This window comes from Somniosus microcephalus, chromosome 12 (assembly GCF_052327205.1).
Source record: "Somniosus microcephalus isolate GS21.2 chromosome 12, FLI_Smic_1.0, whole genome shotgun sequence".
Taxonomy (NCBI): Eukaryota; Metazoa; Chordata; class Chondrichthyes; order Squaliformes; family Somniosidae; genus Somniosus; species Somniosus microcephalus.
The window spans coordinates 191,975,435-191,998,507 of record NC_140998.1 but is presented as its reverse complement, the minus strand read 5'-3'; the positions used below and the strand labels follow the sequence as shown (position 1 = coordinate 191,998,507).

Sequence of the window (23,073 nt, the reverse complement as noted above, 5' to 3'; positions counted from 1 at the left end):
TGTCTTTTTTGAATCAAATAGATTACAATAAAATTAAAGAGGGGTTAAAATGAGCTAATTTTTTAAAAGTGTAACTAAGTGTAAGAGGCTGAAGTGAATGAGAAGTTTGAGTGGAATGTGAAAGTGCTGCTCAGGTTGAACTGGGCTGAATGTGGGTCCTGGGCCTGAGGCTGGGGGAGGGGAGAGGAGGGGGACCTGGGCCTAGTCTCCAGGGCCCAGCCCGCCCACTCATTCCCGCTCCCGGTGCCTCTCCGGCCCCAATTACCCCAACCCCGGGGCCTTATCGGCGGCTAGCGGGTGCCCACTCCCAGGGCGGCTCTTTCTCCGTGGCTCCGGCGGGTTTTTAAACCCGGTTTGCTTCCTCTTTTAAACAACAAGAAGCCGCTTTTTCCCCTCACATGGGCGCCGCCATCTTCATTCCGGCCCCGCGTCCCTGCACTAAACCCGCCGGCCGGCGCACCTCGCCCCGCCAACAAATGTTCCGCCTGACTCCCCTCGGATCAGAGGCAATTCAGTCATTTTCAGAATAAAAAGAAAGACTTGCATTTATATAGCGCCTTACACGACCACCGGACGTCTCAAAGCGCTTTTCAGCCAATGAAGTACTTTTGAAGTGTAGTCACTGTTGTAATGTGGGAAATGAGGCAGCCAATTTGTGCACAGCAAGCTCCCACAAACAGCAATGTGATAATGACCAGATCATGTGTTTTTGTTGCACCCACTATTAGAGCCAGGGGAACTTAAACAGCAGAAGAGAGGAGACTGGGGAAGAAAGAGCAAAGGATGGCAACAGATGGCCAAGGAGCTCCCTCGGGAGCTGCCAGCCCAGGAGACATCTTGTAAAACAATTGATCTTTCACAATTTTGTGCCCTTGACCGCTATCTCTAACCGGCTAGAGGCTAAAATATATTAGCATTAAATAAACTGCTCAATGACAATTAATCAGATCACAATTTGCTTGTTTAATAATGCTCGAATAACTCTGTGCACCAACATAGATTTTACTTGGACAATGTAGACACAGATCAACCAGTTTGCATGGAAATATTTTATAAACAATACACAATAATACAAATTAAAACACATTTCGGCCTGTCAAGCCTGTGTCAAATAAATTACACGTTTCAACCAACTTTACAATTTTCAAATTCAGCTTCTGTTTAAAATTTTGTCAAGAGTTTCTTAAACTTTGAAAACTACAATAACAGCATTTTACTGAACATCTGTTCACGAAATCTCTTGGGCAACAATTTTTCAGTCACTATGGTCTAGATTTTCAGTGGGCTTTGCGCCCAGTTACCGCCCAAAGAGGGCTTCTGCGCCAGTCTGCAAACTTCGGGCGAACTTCATTGACGCGCTAATTGCGGCGGTAGCCGTTAGCGCTGCGCCGCCACCAATGACGTCATCGGTGTGCGCAGCGCCCCGTACCGCCCCGACACCGGCCCGACCCCCATCTTCAGTAGCGGCCGCCTCTTCCGTGGCGGCCGCTAATAACATTCGGAGACCGGGTCCGTACAGCAGCCTTAGTGGGGCGCTTTAAGGTGGAGGTGCGGCCGGCCGCTTTTTCGGCGGCCACCTGCCCGCACCTCCTTCCCCGGCCTCCTCCAACCCCCCCCCCCCCCGCAGCATTGCCGGCTGGTTTCCGGGAGCCCGGCACTTCTCCGTTGTGCCGGGCTCTTTTGCCGGCACTCGCGATCGGGGCTCCGGCTGCTGCAGGCACCTCCCCCTTAAGAGAGGGAGGAAGGCCTGCAGTACCGCAGCCTGCCGCTCCGCTGCGGGTGGCGCTGCGGCCACTAGCGCGTCGATATTCAGTTTCAGCGCCCCAAGCGGGGCCGGCCACACCCTTGAACAGCGGCCGTCCTCGACTTTGGGCGCTGAAACTGAATATCGGCTGGGCGCGAGTGGCTCCGCGCCCAGCGGTAAATTCTGGCCGCCAGCGAGCTGGCGGGGCTATAGCTAATTTCTAGGCCAAAATTTATTAACACAGTATATTTTGTGATCAGCACCTTTACCACCGCAGATGTAACCAGACTGAATAAAGACAACATCGATCCCAGCGATCTCTCACCATCAGGATAAAGGGGCTGTGACAGTTCGGTGGGACAAACACTCACGGAGATTAAACACATTCTGCAGATGCTGCAGTTTATATCAGAGGGAATATTCTGAAATCCAATTCGGAAGATACAATTTCAGAGCGAGTGGGTCAGACATTAGGCTACAGCAACATAGCCCCAAATCTCCAACCCTCAGTGGGAGTGAGGAATTGTGGAATTTACCCTTATATTCCATCTTAATCCACACACAAATATTATCAGGAAGAGTGAAAGGAAAGAATTATAAATATGAGTAATATTTGAGATAACTAGTGGTTATTGAAGGCCATTCAAATAGAAAGAAATATTTAAACTTAGTCAAATTATAAATTGGTTACCGTTCTCTTCATTATGTTTCCGAACATTTTCTCAGGTGAATTTTGAAAGCTGTTGAATCCTTGAAGAATTCCCCACAATGACGGCAGGTTTCAAAGCACGTGTGAGCTTTCAACTGATAGATGTAAGCAAAACTCTCTCCACATTCAGCACATTTATACGGTCTCTCTCCTGTGTGGATCCGCTGGTGGCTCTTGAGGGTCCCTGACTCTGAAACTCTTTCCACATTCAGCACATTTATACGACCTCTCTCCTGTGTGGATCCGCTGGTGTTTGTGGAGGTCCCCTGTATGTGTGAAACTCTTTCCACATTCAGCACATTTATACGGCCTCTCTCCTTTGTAGATCCGCTCGTGATTATGGAGACTCCCTGCCTGTGTGAAACTCTTTCCACATTCAGTACATTTATATGGCCTCTCTCCTGTGTGGATCTGCTGGTGTTTGTGGAGGTCCCCTGTATGTGTGAAACTCTTTCCACATTCAGCACATTTATACGGCCTCTCTCCTTTGTAGATCTGCTGGTGATTATGGAGACTCCCTGCCTGTGTGAAACTCTTTCCACATTCAGTACATTTATATGGCCTCTCTCCTGTGTGGATCCGCTGGTGTATCTGGAGGCTCCCTGCCTGTGTGAAACTCTTTCCACATTCACTACATTTATGCGGCCTCTCTCCTGTGTGGATCTGCTGGTCAAGGTGAAAATCTCCTGATTTTATACATTCTCTCCTGTGGACAGATTGTGTGAACGATCCCTGCCCACTTTTGCGTTGTGCAAGATACTTTATGCTGGAAGGAGGAGATTGTCCTGCTGAAATTTGTCCACTGGATTCTGGATGTCTTCTGATGTGTTTCTGAAGAAAATCTGCAGTGGCAAAAGCAACATTACAATGAGGGCAAGGATGGCACTCATCTCGGTGCACTTGTTGCCCTGCTGGAGAAGGAAGAAAGAGAAATTGTCAGTGTAATGAATCATCTAGAAGTTTCTTTTGGAAGTACAATTCGTGGTTATTTCAGTGTAAACGCAGGGCTCTTTAGATGTTAATATTGTGAATTTAGAGGCTCCTCCAGCTAATGACTGCTGGTGTACAGAGCTGGAATGCCGAAATTGTGGCAAAAAGGGTCACATTGAACGCGCCTGTAGAGGTAAAAAAAGAACAGACAGAGCTGGGAAGCATGAAAGCAAAATGTCTGTATTTGGACAAGAGAGGAAAAGGTGTGTTCATTCAGTGCAGTATGATGGAACAAGCAAAACAGAAGGGAGCGACACCTCTGAGCAGGAAGAGGTGCACATACTGACGGTTGCAGGTGGTTCAAATGGCTACTGGGTGTCACCACTGGTGGAGGGACAATCAGTGCTAATGGAGGTGGACACAGGCGCGGCTGTGTCCCTTGTTTCAGACACTGTCTACAACAAAATGCTAAAGCATCTTACCCTTCAGCCAACAAACATTGTGCTAAAGACGTATACCGGCGGTCCTGTGGCCATGAGAGGCGCCATTGAGGTGACAGTTAAATTGAACGGACAGACTGCGAAACTGCCACTATATGTGGTAAAGGGAAATTACCCATCGCTACTGGGACATGCGTGGCTAGAGAAAAGCACGCTGGACTGGCCTGCAGTCCGCATGATGTCAAAAGGGGAGTCAGGTCTGACTGCAGTGTTAAACAAACATGCAGAACTCTTCAATGGGGAACTTGGGAGCATGAAAAAGATCAGCGTGAGACTGGACATTAAACCTGACAGCAAGCCGAAGTTTCACAAAGCCCGACCTGTACCCTATGCAATTAGGCCAAAAGTTGAGGCTAACTTGGAGGCCTTAGTTGAGAATGGAGTCCTGGAGCTTGTGAGCGTGAGCAAATGGGCCACACCCATTGTTCCTGTCCTGCAAAAGGATGGATCTGTTCGAATCTGCGGGGATTTTAAAGTGACTATTAACCCGGTGCTGTCTGCGGAACAGTACCCTCTTCCCCTCATTGATGATCTTTTTACGGGCCTGGCCGGAGGGCAAAAGTTCAGCAAAATAGACTTATGCCAGGCTTATCTACAAATGCATGTCGATGACAAATCAAAGGAGCTGCTGACAATTGTGACACACAAGGGGCTATACAGGTACTGCCGCCTTCCGTTTGGAATTACGTCGGCCCCTGCTCTATTCCAAAGGGCAATGGATCAGATTTTGAGTGGACTGCCAGGAGTCCAGTGCTACCTGGACGACATCCTTGTCACTGGGACAAATGAGGAGGATCATCTTCTGAACTTGGATGCGACACTACAACGACTGAAAGAGTACGGACTCAGAGTTCGTAAGGACAAATGTGAATTCTTTTAGTCTTCAGTTGAGTACCTGGGGCATGTGATTGACGCTACTGGCCTGCATAAGGCGCCATCAAAGGTCAAGGCGATCGTGGAGGCCCCAGCACCCCAGAATGTGAGCCAGTTACGTTCATTTCTGGGGCTACTTAACTACTATGGGAAGTTTATTCCAGACTTAGCAACATTGCTGAAGCCGTTACATCAGTTGCTATGTCAAGGCAAAACATGGAAATGGACTGAACTGTGCAACGAAGCTTTCGCCCAAGCAAAGAAAGCATTGCTGAAATCGGAGGTCCTGACACACTTCGACCCAAAGCTACCCATGCAGCTTGCATGTGATGCGTCACCATATGGTGTGGGAGCAGTCATATCCCACATCATGCCTTCTGGTGAAGAGAAACCTATCGCCTTTGCATCATGCACCTTGAACAAGGCCGAGAGTAACTATGCACAGATTGAGCGCGAGGCCTTGGGAATCGTTTTTGGAATTTGAAAATTTCATCAGTACCTGTTTGGGAGAAGGTTCACACTCCTGACAGACCACCGTCCATTGACTTCAATCTTCGGGCCCCACACCAGAATTCCGTCTCTTGCTGCAAGCAGGATGTAAAGGTGGGCTTTACTGTTGTCAGGACACACATACGACATCAAATATCGCAAATCAGACTTGCACGGCAACGCAGGTGGTCTCTCAAGGCTACCCTTGCCTGTTACTCCCCCAGAGCCTCGTCAGATAGACATCTTCTACTTTAGACAAGTGGAGGGAGCACCTGTCACTGCAGTTCAGGTGCGAAGATACACCCGCAATGATCCAGTCCTGTCTGAGGTAATGGACGATGTCTTTCGAGGGAAAGCTATAGGAGATTCTCCTAGTTTGAAACCTTACGTTTCAAAAAGAAATGAGATCTCCGTCCAGGCAGGTTGTCTTCTTTGGGGATGCCGTGTCATCATTCCGCCACCTCTGAGGGAACCTATACTGCAACAACTTCATACAGGCCACAGTGGGATAGTTCGGATGAAGGAAATGGCAAGAAGCTACTTCTGGTGGCCAGGTCTTGATGGAAATATTGAGGAGAAAGCCAAAACATGTTCCCCATGTCAAAGGGTCCGGAATGTTCCACAGCTGGCAACCCTACACCCCTGGGATTGGCCTGCAGAAGTGTGGCAGCGAGTACATGTGGACTTCACCGGTCCTTTCGAAGAGAAGATGTTTATGGTGGTTGTGGACGCTCGTAGCAAGTGGCCGGAGGTCGCTGTGATGAGGTCTACCACGGCAGAGAAAACAATTGAGAAACTTGGTGAGATGTTCAGCCGTTATGGCTCACCGGAACAACTCGTAAGTGACAACGGTCCACAATTTGTATCACAGGGGTTTGCAACCTTCCTGCATGTGAATGGTGTCCAACACATCAGGTCTGCGCCCTATCATCCCTCTACTAACGGCCTGGCAGAAAGGTTGGTGCAAACTTTGAAGCACGCCTTGAAGGCATCGCAAGGTCAGGGCTCCATCCACCAACGTCTGAACAGCTTCCTGTTGTCCTACAGGAACGAGCCGCATGCCACAACCAAAACTTCCCCGCTTCGCTCATGATGAAGAGGCAGTTGCGGACAAGTTTTGACTTACTCAAACCTCCAAGGGCAGAACAGATTGTCCATTGTCAACAACAAGCTCAAGTTGAAAAGAGAGAGAAAAGAGCCAAGGAGAGACGGTTTCATCTGGGAGAGCACGTCCTAGCTCGAAACTACAACACTGGACCGAAATGGGTTCCTGCTACGGTGATCGCGCAGACAGGCCCTGTGTCTTACACGGTTGAGACTGCCGAGGACGTCGTCGGGAGAAGACACACAGATCAACTGTTGCTAGGAGCAGAGACAGCCACAGAGGCTCCAACGGCTGGTTGGCCTGAACTGTTTCCGGATGATACCGCAAACCAGCATCCTTTGCCACAGTGCTCTTCTCCAACACAGGAAGTCATAGAGACTGTTCCACCTGTGCAAACTCCTGACTTTCGACTGACACAGGCACCTTCTCCATCCAGGCCTGTGTCAATGCCTACTGCTGTGGAAGCCAGCGATGACCCCCGGTACCCTGTCAGGGAGCGGCGGCCTCCAAGACGCTTGGATCTGTAGGCTTAGTGACTTACCCACAAGACTGGGGCAGAATAAACCCCAGGGTAAAGTCAGGGTTTGAGGCAGTCTACCTCTACCCTTGGTTAGTGAGTGCATTGAAAGTAACTTATTTGTTGAGGAATAATGTGGACCTTTCAATTAAGAGGTGAGGAATATGTTATGTATTGTGTGTTCTCCTCCCACCTGTGGTGGCGCTGTCATAGCAGATAAATGGTTGGGTGTTCTCTTGGTTAAGTTTAGCTCTCTTTGTTTGGAACTTTCCAGAACTTTCCTTTCCTTCCTCAATAAAGCACTTCATGTTTGAATCTCTGAGTTCTGAGTCCTAAATTGTGTCTAGGTAGAAAGGTACCGACACAACACTCACAGCCCCCAGACACAGACTCTTTTAATCCAATACTATCCTTAACTTCTTCAGTTAGCCAAGGATGGATCAGTTTTCAACAGGAGTTTTTAATTCTCAATGGAATGTATATTCACTGGGAATATTGGAATATGTTTTTAAATGTTTGCCACTGCTTATCTACCATCAGATCTTCTAATCTAATTTCCCAATCTACCATAGCCAACACACCACTCATATCTGTGTAATTGGCTTTATTTAAGTTTAAGACACTAGTTCAGACATAAGTATTTCACTCTCAAGCCCAATGTGATATTCTATCATATTATGATCACTCTTTCCCAGAGGATCCTTTACTATGAGATAACTGAAGTCTCCCATCCCTGGTATGATTCTGGTAAATCTCCTTTGCAACCTCTCTAAGGCTTTGACATTCCTTCTAAAGTGTAGTGCACAGATTTGGGCACAATACGCTAGCTGAGGCCTAAACTGTGATTTATAAAGGTTTACCATAATTTCCTTGCGTTGGTACTCCATGCCTCTATTGATAAAGCCTAGGGTCCCAAATGATTTATTAGTAGCCTTAACAATATGCCCTGCCACCTTCAAAGATTTGAGTATGTGAATCCCAAGGTGTCTGTTCCTGCACCCACTTTAAAATGTTATCATTTAATTTATGTTGCCTCTCCTCAGTTTTCCTTCCAAAATGCATCACTTCACACTGTTCTGCATTAAATTTCATCTGCCATGTGACTTCCCATTTCATTAGTCTATCTACATCTTCCTGAAAACTTCTACTATCCTTTTCACTGTTTACTACGTTTCCAAGCTTTGTGTCATCTGCAAACATTGAAATTATGCCCCCAATTGTCAAAGTCCAGATCACAAATATGTATCAGAAAGAGCAGGGGTCCTAATACTGACCCCTGGGGGATACCACTGTATACTTTCCTCCAGTCTCATAAACAACCATTCAGCACTACTCTTTGCTTTCTGTCTCATGGCCAATTTTGAATCAACGCTAACATTCCCCCTTTGATCCCATGGTCCCATGGGCTTCAATTTTGCTAACAAGTCTATTACATCGCACTTTATCAAACACCTTTGAGACTGTAACAGAAAATAAATGCTACTTTGGCTACAGTTCCCAATTTTGGTCAGAATCCTTACATTTTGGTTCTTGTTTTGCCACCGACATTGTGGTCCATTTGATACCGAGTTCCTTGACATATTCATCATCATACCAGACCAGCAGCTCGCACCGAGGAGGAACAGGCTTGCAGGTCCTGTAATAAATTTTGCTGCAGTGCTGAAAGGCTACAAGGTTCTGCTCCTCCTCCTTTCTGGCACAGTTAACAAACCTGGAACATAACATACAAATATTTAAGTGGCCAAAAATAAGTTAAAATTGTAAAATGAATACAGAATGTAAAGCATATTAGTATAGCAAGTTAGAATGAGAGAACATGGCCCTAGCCATGGACAAATTTCAATTTCAAACATACTGTCAGGAGAGGACACTCAGTGGGGACCAATCACTTCAGTGTAGATACGAAAGATAATATTGGGCTAGAAATTTGTTAACGCCCCGTTTGGGGCGCTAGTCCTGGCGAAGCGCTAAGTTTAGCGCCAGGCGCAATTTAGCACCACCTAGCGCGATATTGGGTAGTCGCGCCCCTGATGGTGATTGCGGCGTTAAATCAGGCGCTGCACGGGACTCCTAAGGCGCTAACCCGGCGGCGCAACCCAATTTCGCGGCGGCCAGGCGCAGCGCAGGTGCTGTCAATAATTACTGACCCCGAGACACACTGGCGCCGGACAGCTCTTAAAGGGGCGGGTCAATTAGGATCACCAGACACAGCACTCCCTGGCACGCCTTAAATTCGGCGCAGACTTACCAGAGGCGCAACAACTTCTGAAGACATGCAGAGGGTGAGGCAGAGGGCAGAGCGCTTCACAGACCTGGCCCTCGAAACTTTGGTGGACGCTGTTGAACGCTGCCGAGAGACTCTGTACCCTGGGGATGGGAGGAGGGCGCCACCTGCAGAGTTCCGGCGAGCCTGGAGGGAAGTGGCCACCAGAGTGGCATCCAGTAGCGTGGTCCCCAGGACAGCCGTCCAGTGCAGGAAGAAGTTCAACGACCTCACTCGGGTCGTCAGGGTGAGTGCCTTTTCCATGATCATCTTCATCCCTCCGCCTGCACCTGACTTCATGGCTAGAGGGTGCCCGAACCCCCAAAGGCCATCTGTCAGCCAGCACACATGGCCCTTTCAGGAAACACACGCGCACATGCCGCTCAGTGCATGATGCATGGGTTATTCAACTATGGGGGGCAGGTGATGTCTGCTTAGTGCATGATGCATGGGCTATTCAACCATGGGGGGAAGGTGATGTCTGCTTAGTGCATGATGCATGGGCTATTCAACCATGGGGGGCAGGTGATGTCTGCTTAGTGCAGGATGCATGGGCTATTCAACCATGGGGCCAGGTGATGTCTGCTTAGTGCATGATGCATGGGCTATTCAACCATGGGGGGCAGGTAATGTCTGCTTAGTGCAGGATGCATGGGCTATTCAACCATGGGGGGCAGGTGATGTCTGCTTAGTGCAGGATGCATGGGCTATTCAACCATGGGGGGCAGGTGATGTCTGCTTAGTGCAGGATGTTTCAACACTTCCCTTCCTTTCTGTTGCAGGCGAAGCTGGCCAGCAACAGGCGCGGCCAGTTGCGCACCGGTGGAGGCCCGCCTGACCGCCACATCCTCAGCGATCTGGAGGAGAGGGTCCAGAGGATCATGTGACACTGGCTGACTGGCCCTGTCGCCTCTGGAGATGCCGGACCCATAGTGGCCTACGATGGTAAGGCTCTCACCTTTTTGATCTCTCTCCTACCACTTGTTCCCCCCATCAGCATGATTCTTGTCTGTCGATCCACTACAGTTCATTGCAGCACTCATGCCTCCCTCGCTGCCACCCTGTCCTCAGGCTAAAGCCACTCCTGTACCTCCCTGCTTTCAGATGCTGACTCATCCGGTGAGGAGGCGGGCCCTCAAGCTGCCACTATGAGTGACTCCAGAGGCGATGATCAGGAGGAAGCCAGCCCATCGGAACCAGCCTCAGGCGAGCCAGCGCAATGGGGGACTGGGGGCACACCTTCCCTAGAGGGGAGTGGGGGGGCCAGCTCGGAGGGGGACCCATTGCCAGGCACCAGCAGGCTGCAGCAACGCAGGGGGGGTAGGGAAGCTCGGGGGCCATCTCGCCGGAGGGCGAGTCAGGCCGCCAGTGCTGCTGCAGAGAGCGCAGAGGAGGTGCATGCACTCACTGAGATGAGCGCCCAGGCTGGCCGGATGCACACTGAGCTCATGGCTGCAGTGGCAAGGTTGCCTGAAACCATCAAGACACTGGCGAGGAGTGTCCAAGACATCGGTGCAGCACAGGCCCGGAGTGCGCAGGACTTTGGGTCAGCATTGGAAAGGTCTGTCCAGGGCTTCAGCGTAGCAATGGAAAGGACTGTCCAGGGCTTCGGCGTAGCAATGGAAAGGAGTGTCCAGGGCTTCGCCGAAGCAATGGAGAGGAGTGTCCAGGGCTTCGCCGAAGCAATGGAAAGGAGTGTCCAGGGCTTCGCCGAAGCAATGGAGAGAAGTGTCCAGGGCTTCGCCGAAGCAATGGAGAGGAGTGTCCAGGGCTTCGCCGAAGCAATGGAAAGGAGTGTCCAGGGCTTCGCCGAAGCAATGGAGAGGAGTGTCCAAGGCTTCACCGAAGCAATGGAGAGGAGTGTCCAGGGCTTCGCCGAAGCAATGGAGAGGAGTGTCCAGGGCTTCGCCGAAGCAATGGAAAGGAGTGTCCAGGGCTTCGCCGAAGCAATGGAAAGGAGTGTCCGGGGCTTCGCCGAAGCAATGGAGAGGAGTGTCCGGGCTTCGCCGAAGCAATGGAGAGGAGTGTCCAGGGCTTCGCCGAAGCAATGGAAAGGAGTGTCCAGGGCTTCGCCGAAGCAATGGAGAGGAGTGTCCAGGGCTTCGCCGAAGCAATGGAAAGGAGTGTCCAGGGCTTCGCCGAAGCAATGGAGAGAAGTGTCCAGGGCTTCGCCGAAGCAATGGAGAGGAGTGTCCAGGGCTTCGCCGAAGCAATGGAAAGGAGTGTCCAGGGCTTCGCCGAAGCAATGGAGAGGAGTGTCCAAGGCTTCGCCGAAGCAATGGAGAGGAGTGTCCAGGGCTTCGCCGAAGCAATGGAAAGGAGTGTCCAGGGCTTCGCCAAAGCAATGGAGAGGAGTGTCCAGGGCTTCGCCGAAGCAATGGAAAGGAGTGTCCAGGGCTTCGCCGAAGCAATGGAGAGGAGTGTCCAGGGCTTCGCCAAAGCAATGGAGAGGAGTGTCCAGGGCTTCGCCGAAGCAATGGAAAGGAGTGTCCGGGGCTTCGCCGAAGCAATGGAGAGGAGTGTCCAGGGCTTCGCCGAAGCAATGGAGAGGAGTGTCCAGGGCTTCGCCGAAGCAATGGAAAGGAGTGTCCAGGGCTTCGCCGAAGCAATGGAGAGGAGTGTCCAGGGCTTCGCCGAAGCAATGGAAAGGAGTGTCCAGGGCTTCGCCGAAGCAATGGAGAGGAGTGTCCAGGGCTTCGCCAAAGCAATGGAAAGGAGTGTCCAGGGCTTCGCCGAAGCACTGGGACCTGCCACGCAACTGCTGAGTGCTGCCACGCAGTCACTCTCTGGTCTCCTGCAATCGCAAATTGAGGCCACGCGACCAGTGACTGCTGCCACCCTCGATGGCTCAGGCAGGATTACCCGGGGCCCTCACAGCACCACAGCAGGCCAGAAATCTGTGCTCCATCAGATTGCTCCGGATGCTGAAGTGCTGCCCCGTGGAAGTGCCAGTGTGTTGGTGGAGCAGGGAGGCGCTGTCCTCTCTCAAGATGACAGCATTCCTGCTGCCACCACTGGCACTTCTCCACTGCAGCTGCCACCACCTGCAGGACAGACTGCTTCCACCCATGCACAGGTGGAGCAGTCAGCAGCTGGACCCTCTAGGCCCAGAGGTCGTCCAAGCCGCACCTCAGGGGCATCTGCACTCAGGGACAGTCAGCAGGCCTCCCCCAGCCTTGCTGCAGCCGCGGGGGGTCCCCTTAAGGAGGAGCTGCAGGGAGGGGCGGGGACAGACTCGCAAAAGACCAAGATCCCCATCAGGGGCCAGAAAGTGAAGGGAGGACCTGAAGCCTCTGTTGAGGTCAATTGTTATTTATCATTTGACCAGTCTCACGGGAGGGAGAGGCTAATGTTGTCTGTATTGTTATTTATCATTTGACCAGTCTCACGGGAGGGAGAGACTAATGTTGTCTGTATTGTTATTTATCATTTGACCAGTCTCATGGGAGGGAGAGACTAATGTGTCTGTGTCTGTGTGTTAGTTTACATTTCTGTCCGTCTTGTTTTATCATGTTGGAAGGAAGCACATTTTTTGTAATAAAACCCTTTATTCATTTACAATGACCATGTCTGCTATTTACATGCATCTTGCCCTTCACAGGCTTGGGGGTATGAGGTTGGTTCCATTCCTGTTCTTGCAATGGCTACAAGCATCCTGTCAGAGGGTCCTAGAAGCGACTTCTGATGAGCCTCTGACGCACGGCCCTTCCAGTTCGGACCTCCCTCCCATCTTGGTCCTCCTCCTCCTCTGCTGGTGCGTCAATGTCTGCAGGCATTGGCTGGGTACGTTGGATTGCGAAGTTATGGAGCATGCAGCAAACAGCCACGAAGTGCGAGACTCGCTCAGGCGAGTACTGCAGTGCTCCTCCGGAATGGTCCAGACAGCGGAACTGCTGCTTCAGCACGCCGGTTGTGTGCTCCACAATGTTCCTCATCGCCTGATGGCTCGCATTGTAGTGTTCTTCTGTAGGGGTACTGGGCATCCGGAGCGGGGTCATCAGCCACGGGCACAGAGGATAGCCCTTGTCCCCGAGAAGCCAGCCTTCTGGGTGAGCCGGGGCCTCGAAAAGGTCTGCTACAGAAGTCTGGCGCAGGATGAAGGCGTCGTGGCTGCTGCCTGGGAACTGCGCATTCACTGCGAGGGTCTGCTGTTGGTGGTCACAGACCAGCTGGACATTCAAGGAATGGAACCCCTTGCGGTTGCGGAACTCCGCCGGATTGAAAACAGGCGTCCGCAAAGCCACGTGCGTGCAGTCAATGGCACCCTGCACCATGGGGAAGTCCGCTATTGCAGCGAAGCCCTCTGCGCGCTCCCGCTGCTTGTCCGGGGTCATTGGGAAGGAGATGTACTGCCGCCTCCTTTTATACAGGCATCAGTCACTTGACGGATGCAGCAATGAACTGCAAACTGCGAGATGCTGGCCATGTCCCCAGATGCAGCCTGAAAAGAGCCGGTCGCGTAGAAGTTCAGGGCAACAGTCATCTTCACAGCCACCGACAGAGATATCCTGCACCTTATCTGAAGTTGCAGATCTGTCCGAAGCAGCTGGCACAGCTCAGTCACCACCTCCTTTGTAAATCGCAGCCTTCGGACACACTGCTCCTCCGACATGCTCATGTAGGAAAAGTGCTGACGGAAAACCCTGCCAGCGTACGGTCTGGTGTGGCGACGTCTGTTGGCCCTCCTCCGTCTGGCCATGCCTGCCCCTCTCTCCCTGTGTCTCAGTGTCCTTTGCAGATGATGCAGCAGCAGGACGTTCCCCACCAATGCAGCCCCCATAATAAGTGCCCACAGGAAGGTTCCCCGCTGTTAAGGCTCACCAACAGCAAGGTGATGGTCAGAAGGCTGTTGTTCGTCTGCCTGCGTTGGCTCAGTGGTCAAATGGCTCTCAGTGTGCAGCTCAGCAACTCTTTGTAGCTCTCGAGGAAGTTGTGCTCCAAAAATGGCTGCCGCTTTTAAACCACACCAGTCCCCTTTAAATAACGCTCCTCCAGCCCGACAGCGACTTGGTAAGGTTCCAGGTAAGCCGTCACTATTAGCGCCAGGCGCTACGGAGGGGGGCGCCACTGAATTTCAGGTCCGGGGCACCCAAAAGGCGTTGCACACTCAAATGATGTCATAATCTGCTTGCGCCCATGAGCGGGCGCTAAGATTTAGCGCCGGCGCTAAATGCATGCTCAATATGCGGAGAGGCGCTATGTGCCTTGCGTCCGCCCGGAAATTAGCTAGCGCCCCACTCTTCGGCCTCTTTAGGCGCTAATCGGTGGCGCTACCAACCGAATTTCTAGCCCAATGGCCCCAATATTTCTAAGGAGGGAGTGTCTGACGGGGGGTGGGGAGGTGCAGTAATCCAGAAATACGGGTTTCCTGGAGTTCCTGTTGAACATAATGCCTGGAGCTGATTAAATAATTTGGCTCGTTTTCCCAGCCACAGCTACCCAGAATGAAAGGCTGGCTGGTTGTTGGGTGGGATATTGTACTGGATGGATCAAATGAAATGGGACAAATGATCTTCTTCATCCGTTACTATCTTGTGATCCTCACAATACGGTATCAGTCTTCCCTCACCTCATCCAATTTGATGTAGATTCATCCTTCGCATCAATGTATTCAAAATCCTTGTTGGATTTGCTGATCTGCAGACAAGTATTTTGATAAAAAGACTGGATTAATAAAAATTTTAAAAGCAACTTTATCTTTATATTAGACTGTCATGAGGCTTAACACATATTGCAAGATTCTATTACATCGCCTCCCACGTCTTTGAGTAAAAATTGACTTTCCTCTTACCTGTGTTCTGTGATTATACCTTTTTATCCGAGTGCCCAGTTGAACACGATGGCTGGGACTGAAATGATGCAGCATAGGAGCTCGAAAAATAGTATAATGGTGCTGAACAGTTTCAGGAAGCTTTGTAAAGTCGGGAAAGGTCCCTGAATTACTGTATTGTCAGAGCGCCCAGGATTTGGCAACTGCTGTTCAATACATTCTGAAACTAGGAATGATGAGAGTTGGTTGAGGTGATGCCTGACTCACCTCTGTCCATAAATACAATGACAGCAGGCTCTGGGAATCTCCTGGAACTGCTTTAATAGGATAATACCTGAATTAGAGCAGCAGCACTAAATTAATCAGAAGGTGAACAAAGTACAAGGGACTGGAACGTAGGCTCATTCTTAGTTGACCTTGGCTCAGTACAAAGCCATTGGATTAAAATGATAACAGCTACAAGGCCATCCATTCCCAACAGGCTCTATTCCTCAAAAACAGGAGTGGGGAATCAAGCTAAGAATGCAATAGAGAGGCCTAGAAATTGGATAAGGCCCAAAAACAGGCGCGGGCAGCACGATGTGCCCACGCCCGTTCAAAGTAGTGCAGGCAGCACATAAAATTCATGCTGCCTGCTCATTATAATGATTGTAGCGCTGAAATGTGCTGCTGACTGTCTTAGTGCTGATTCGGGGGCCAATATTGGGTGGAGTCTTGTGGCCAATAAAGTTTGTTCAAGGCTCTAATACAGGGGAAGTGCTTTTTTACACAAACACCTCATTGTCATTGTGGAGAAAACCATGGCCCAATAGCCAAGAAAAAGGGCAAGGAGATTTTCTGATGTGGCACTGGAGGCCTTGATCCTGGAGGTTCTATGACATCCTCAGGTCCTCTACCAACAGGGGGCAGGAGGCCCGCGGACACAAGAAGGCTGTGGGTGGAGACTGCTGAAGCTGTCAGTATGATGAGTGTTGTCCACAGAACCTGGATCCAGTGCTGCAAAATGTTTAGTGACCTCACACGACTGGTCACGGTGAGTAAATGCATCTTCAAATACCATATCCCATTATCTGTGCCATGAATCGCACACACTGTTCAATGCACCACACCCCCATCAGTCACCTACCAACAATCTCTAGCCAGCACCACTCATACCTCACACACTTACCACTGCTGCAAGACTTACACCCACATCTCACACCTTGCACAAACTGACAGCTATTCAACCATGGCAGGCACATCACCCAAACATATTGTACCACACTCACTGACACTTCCCTTTCTCTTGCAGGCCAAGTTGGCGCACAACCTCCAGGAGCACCAGCAGACGGGCGGAGGGCGAGCCAGAATTGAGAACTTCATGGACCTGGAGGAAGTAGTGCTCGCAGTAATTGTTGGGGCAGTGACAGAATCTGTGAAGAGCGGGGAAGTGAAAAACATTGTTGATGATGACGGTATGCTTATACCTAATCCTTCTTCTCACAGCCCACTATCCCTCATCCCACAATCCCTTCTCACTTACACGCTGCTGATGGTGTATGCATGGATATCTTGCTTTCCCTCCTCCCCTCATCACAACCCGACACTTGTGCATTTCTCCTTTCAGATACCCAAGCACTGTCAGCAGCCCAGCCTGTCTCTGAAGTTCTGGAGGAGGATAGTGATGGAGGAGAAGAAGACACAGCGGCATTGGATCTGACACTCGCAGACACCAGCTCAGCAAATGGCACTGTGCGTAATTTAGACAGTAGTATTGAGGCAGGATCTGCATGTGGTAAATCACCAGGCATGAGTGGACTGCAGCCAAGCCAGGGGGAAAGTGCAGCTTGGGTGCCAGCTCACCGCAGGGCGAGATTACGCACGAGTTCTGCTGCACAGGACTCAGATGATGATCTTGATGGGGCGGCATTCAGAAGAAGGGTGATGGGCCTGCACACAGAAATGCTTGGTGTAATGGCAAGCCTGCCAGAGAGCCTCTGGTCAGTGTCAAGCAGCATGGAGGAGTCCGGTTCCAATATTATGGGGTTTTGTGCTTGGCTCGGAGCCCATGATTTCCAGGGTGGAAATAATGGGCAACTCCATTGGAGAACTTGTGGACCCAACCATGATGCTGGGTGTGATGGGCAAACTCACATTTCCATTGCAGCACAACGGAAGCGACCCAACGTCTCACTGCTGCAGTGGAAGCGCAGACTGCTCTCCTGCAGTCTCAACTTGTTGCCCCGCAAGCTCAGACTGATGCCATTGTGGCTGGGTTTACGAGTGTGGAAAAGTGCTTGCAGATTGTCACAGCAGTCCAGCAATCTGTGCTCCAACAGATGGCTAATAGTGCTGAGGCCCCATCCCGAGGGAGTGGCAGTGGCCCCGTGGAGCAAGAACCTGCTGTCCTCTCTCAAGAAGACAGCATTCGTACTCCCACCACTGCCACCCTGCCAGTGTGCTTGCACCAGCCAGCCCAGACTTCTGCCGCCCATACCAAGGTGGTGCAGTCTACAGCCGGGCTTTCTAGGGCCAGAGCTGCTCGAGGTCATCCTGCAGGCCCATCTGTAGTCTCCCCACTGAAAGTCAGCAGCTTTCCACCAGCCATGCTGCAGCCACTGGGGGAGCACTTCGTAGGAGCACTCGAGTAGGAAAAGGCACAGCAAAGGCAGACACTAAGGGAATGCACAAGGATGATTAGTTGACTTTATTCTTTTGATTTGAATTTGATAAATTTATAAATTATGTTTGAAATGTGTGTTTTGTGGTGGCTCTCATTTCAGCTTTGTGCCCAGGAGGACGCTGTGATGTTCTGTGACAGAGGGATGGTAAGATGGGGAAGTGGTGAGCAACGGGGATCTGGGGTTTCACTCACTGCAACCAGAGTCTGTTGAGGTGCTCATGGACAGCCCATCTGGATCGGGGATGTGCTGCCTGCCTGCTCACTTCCTCCTCCTCCTCCTCTCTTATTTATCAGGATAGCATCTTTGTTATCAAGATAGGGTAAAAGAGTTGGGGCTCTACACTTTAGGGAAGCGTAGACTTAAGGGGAATTTGATTGACGCTCATAAGATAATGAAGGGGTGAAGGGAATGATTGTGTTCCAGCTGATAGTTTATTTCAATTAAATAGGTTAGGAAGGACTAGGGGTCACAAATTTAAGTTGTACAAGTCTAGGGCCTAGAAATTCAGTTGGTTGCGCCAGCAGTTAGCGCCTTAAGAGAAGTGAATTTCGGGCGCTATGCGTGTAGCGCCCGGGCGCAGCGCAGTTTGCGCCTCGCCCCAAATTAAGTTGACCCTTAGCGCCGGCGCAAAGTTTAGCGCCCGCCCGGCTGCGCGCGCAGAAAATGACGTCACATCCTCGTGCAACGCCCTTTGCGCGCCCCGATTCCAAACTTCAGTCGGACCGCTCCATTGTGCGGCTGGCGGCCAGAGCGTTTGTAAAATGGAACGCAACACAGCCGACGCGGGCCCCGGGGAGCGCAAATTAAAGGGCACGTACCCTGCAGTATAAAGGGCAGCCATTTTGCAGCAAACACTCTTGTGCAACGGATTTCTGGACACACAACAAGGAGGAGAGCTAAGTGGTTTCGTGCAGCAATAGCTCAGCTATTTTTGGACTCAGGCCAAAGCGCTGCAAGTGCCCTGTTGGAAATTTGACTGTTTGCCAGCATTTGATGGGGGCTGCATGGGGTGCCAACGCAGAGTTTCAGCGCCATGTGCGTAGGGCTCACAGACGCGGGGTCAGAGGGGCAGCCCTGGCTAGAGGCAGAGGGGGCAACAGGCGTCGGCAACATAGGCCTTACCCAGTCAGGGTATACCGCCAGCAGCGCTCCTACTTCACCATGAGTGGCGCGCGATGTGTAAGAAGGCTGAGATTCCGAAAGGAGGTGGTTGCAGAGATCTGCCACCTGCTTCACAGAGATCTGCGTCCAAAGCTCAGGTGCAGGACGTCTCTGTCGGTGGAAGTGAAGGTGACGGTGGCATTGAACTTCTATGCCACCGGCTCCTTCCAATCCGCTGTTGGGGACATAGCTAACATATCCCAGTTCGGCGTGCATCGCTGCATCCGCCAGGTGACCGATGCCCTTTTCAGAAGGAGACGCCAATTCATCTCCTTCCCCATGGCCCTGGAGAGCCAGCATCAGTGTGCAGTGGGATTTGCTAGACTCGCGGCCTTCCCCTTGGTGCAGGGCGCCATTAACTGTACGCATGTGGCTTTGCGGGCACCTCTGGAGCATGGCGAGCAGTATCGCAACTGGAAGGGCTACCATTCTCTCAATGTGCAGCTGGTGTGTGACCACAAGCAGCGCATCCTGGCTGTCAATGCCTGCTTTCCAGGCAGCTGCCACGATGCCTTTATCCTGCGGCAGAGTACTGTGCATGACATGTTCGAGGCACAGCCTCCCCCAAGAGGATGGCTACTCGGGGACAAAGGCTATCCTTTGTGTACCTGGCTCATGACCCCGCTCCGCGCGCCCAGGACCGCTGCTGAAGAGGCATACAACGAGAGCCATCAAAGGAGCAGAAACATCATCGAGCAAACTATTGGGGTCCTCAAGCAGTGATTCCGCTGCCTTGATCGTTCCGACGGATCTCTGCAGTATTCGCCGCACCGGGTCTCCCAATTTGTCGTAGTTTGCTGCATGCTACACAACCTGGCTCTCCGCAGGATTCAGGCACTGCCACCTGACGTTGGACCACCACCTCAGGAGGAGGAGCAGGAGGAGCAGGAGGTGGAGGAGGAGGAGGAGGAGTACGTTCCCAGGAGGGAGCGACAAGGTCCAAGGGCCGTCCGTCGCCAGCTTATTGAACGTAACTTCTAAGCCCCCTGTCAGGGAATGCCTTGTGGCCATGAAGCAAGATGAATGCAGCCGCTCCGCAAGCCCTCAGCCGGCGAAGGCAACAAAGACTAACAAGAACAACCATGGACACTGTCTGAATTAAGATAAATTTATATTTGACAAAAATGAAACCCCTTCCCACATGAATCCCAAAAACAATCAACGGCCCCCACAAAAAGTGCAACAAACGACTCACTCCCACAATCTGGGGAGGAGTAACTCCACATTTGAACAAACCAGGCCTCAACCTCGGCCTTAACGCAAAAAACATACCCATAAACAAAACAACCATGGGCAAAATAAAGATGTCCACCGCCATATAAAATGAAAGCTGGCCACACCCTCTACTTAGTGGCCCGCGAGGGCGAGACCTTGTCCAGCCTTTTGGCGCCCCTGCCCGGCCTGCTGCTCCTCTGCAAGCTCTGCCCAGTGGCTGCTGCGAGGCTGGGGGAAGGCGCCTGAGGGTCAGATGTCCTTCCGCCAGATGGCCTTGGGGGGCGGCCTACATGGGCTTTGGGCCTCGAGGGGCCGGCTGTTGATTGGCGCACATGTGCATGCCCACCATCAGCTCCAGCCGCTTGCCGTTGACGCTCCACTGGGGGAGTGGCGGCGACGGATGGCGCAATGTGGGCAAGCTGGCGTATTGGAGGTGCTGGCTGGTGATGTCGCACGCTGGCACTCGCCCGGGCACGCACTGCATGATCCGCACCAATCAGCCGAAGGGCGGATCGCTGTGCTGCTGCAGCGCGGCGGGTGTCCTGGCGATGCCTGGCTGAGGCAGCGCGTGTGGCAGCAGTGAGGGCCCCTGTTGCCCTGGTCTGCGCCCGCATCACATCCGCCACTGACTTGACGGCATCAGCCAGCGGCTCCATCGCCGGAGGCATCCGTTCCACTACCTCCATCATCATCCGGCCACTCTCGGCATTTGATGCCCCAAACTCCCGCACACTGGTCGCCAGCGACTCGATGGCCTCAGGCATCCGTCCCACCACCTGCATGAGCTCTGTGTGGCGGCGGTCCAAATCCTCGGCCATTTGGTCCAGCTGGCGCACCTCCTCTGAGGTGAAGGTGGCCGGACTGGAGGCGGGACTCTCCCGCTGGGGAGCAGGGGTCCGAGCTAGGCGACCCTTGGCACGTTGCTGGCGCCGAATGTCCGCAGCAACTGCACTCCCCTCCGATCCTTCCCCAAGGCCGCGGCCCACCCGCAGCCCTCCTGGGTGGCTGGACACCACTGGTCCCAGCAGCTGCACTCCCCTCCGAAAGTTGCTCCAGGCTCTCGTCCAGGGAAGACGTGTCCAACACTTCGCCCTCTGCTGCGGGACCTGAGTCCTCCCCTGATGGTCCGGGTTGCTCTTCCTCCTCCTCCTCCTCCTCCTCCTCCTCCTGTTCGGAGGGGCTGTCACTGGCAGCATCAGGGAGCTTTTCGTCACCAGCTGAAAGCAGGAAGGCACAAGAGTAGCTTCAGAGTGAGGAGAGGGCGTCAGCAAGGGAGTCATGACTGGTGGCATTCAGCGCATTGGTGGCACAGTGGCAAAGGAGGTAGCTCGGATGCGCAAGTGCGACGAGAGAGGGCCAAAAGGCGAGGTCCTTACCATTGCCGGGCAGCAGAGGGTCGGCTTCTCCGCACGCTCTGGGCACAATCACGTGGCCTCCCGTGAGACCACTCACGCGCTCCTCCAGGGGAGTGAGCTTCTGGAACTTGGCGCGGCCTCCCCCGGTGATGTCGCGGCGCTTGCGATTATTCGCAAGTTTAGCCTGCAAGAGAAAGGACGGGCTCTAAGTACGGTGTGTAGCCGTGACGTAGTGTGCACTGCCTCCCATGGTGGAATAGCTTGGCCAGAGTGTAGCCCTGATCTAGTGTGCACTGCCTCTCATGATGGAATAGCTTGGCCAGAGTGTAGCCCTGATCTAGTGTGCACTGCCTCTCATGGTGGAATAGCTTGGCCAGAGTGTAGCCCTGATCTAGTGTGCACTGCCTCTCATGGTGGAATAGCTTGGCCAGTGTGTAAAGTGCAGAATGTGCAATTGATGCTCATGACTGTCCCAAAGCTGCTGGCTGAGGGCTGCCCATTAGGCCTTTCAGGTCCCTTTGCCCATCATGTCAGGTGTACATGCAAGAATGAGGAGGAGAGTGGAAAGGGTACTCACCCTGACAATCCTGGTCAGGTCATTGTATTTCTTCCGACATTGCACCTTGTCCCTGGGGGCATCGCCGTAGGACGACACCCTGGTGGCGATCTCCCTCCAGGCTTTGGTGTAGACGCGGTGGGTGGGATTCCTGCCATTGTCTGGGAACAAGATCCTGCACCTCTTCTCCAATGCTGTCAGCATGATATCCAGATCACGCTCTGAGAAGCACAGGGCATGCTCACGGGCCTTCTCATGCGTTGCCATGGCTCCTTGGGCTCAGCAGCAGTGTTGAGGCCTAGTTTGAAAGCTGCAGTGTGCAGGGCGTGGCAGCAGACCAAATCATCCCTTCCCCCTTTAAGAGCTGGCCGGCGCCACGGGGTCTGCTGTCAATCAAAAAATGACCGCACCCGCGCTGCGTCCCACCTCGGCGCTATCCCTCTGCACCGCCGGCTTAGCGCCTAAAGATAGTCGTGTAACGCCTCTTTTAGCGCTCCAGCAACCTCTTAGGGCGAAGCAACTGAATTTCGGCGAAGGGGGCGCAACTTTGGGGCGGGCGCTAAAGTCGGGCGGGCGCTAACGTTAGCGCCCCAAAACTGGCAAAACTGAATTTCTAGGCCTAGATCTAGGTTAGCTGTCAGGAGGTGGTTCTTTTCCCATAGAATAGTGAACCTCAGGAACAGGCTGCTGTCTCGTGTGGGGGACACGGACTCGCTGAATTCTTTCAAGTGAGGGCTGGACTTGTTTCTGGCTGGGGCAGAGATCACCTCTTACAGAAGGTAGATACTGCAGGGAATTCAGGACCAGAGTGATCTCCTGGACTAGTTTCGATCACCTAGTTAGGTCGGAGAGGAATTTCCCAGATTTTTCTTTCCCAAATTGGCCTCGGTATTTTATGGTTTGTTGCCTCTCCCAGGACATCACATGGTTTTGGGTGGGGTGGCGTGTGTATATTGTGATACACAAGGTATCGCAATTGTTTTGGGACAGGCTTGATGGACCCGTGGTGGCATGGGCTGTGCCCTCATGTGGACAAGTTGTGGAGCATGCAGCAGACCACCACGAAATGGGAAACCCGCTCCGGCCTGTAATGGAGGGTTCCTCTTGAGCGGTCAAGGCAGTGGAACTGTTGCTTGAGAACCTCAATGGTCTGCTCGATGAGACTCCTCATGGCAGCATGGCTGTCGTTATGAGTGCTGGCCATGAGTGGCGTGGTTGTGGAG

At 52.2% G+C, this 23,073-nt stretch overlaps 1 pseudogene; it reads right to left on the bottom strand.

Moving 5' to 3' along the window:
• Positions 1-1,963: 1,963 nt before the first annotated feature.
• The window catches only part of LOC147109806 (histone-lysine N-methyltransferase PRDM7-like), a 63,461-nt pseudogene continuing 42,351 nt past the window's right edge, over positions 1,964-23,073 (bottom strand).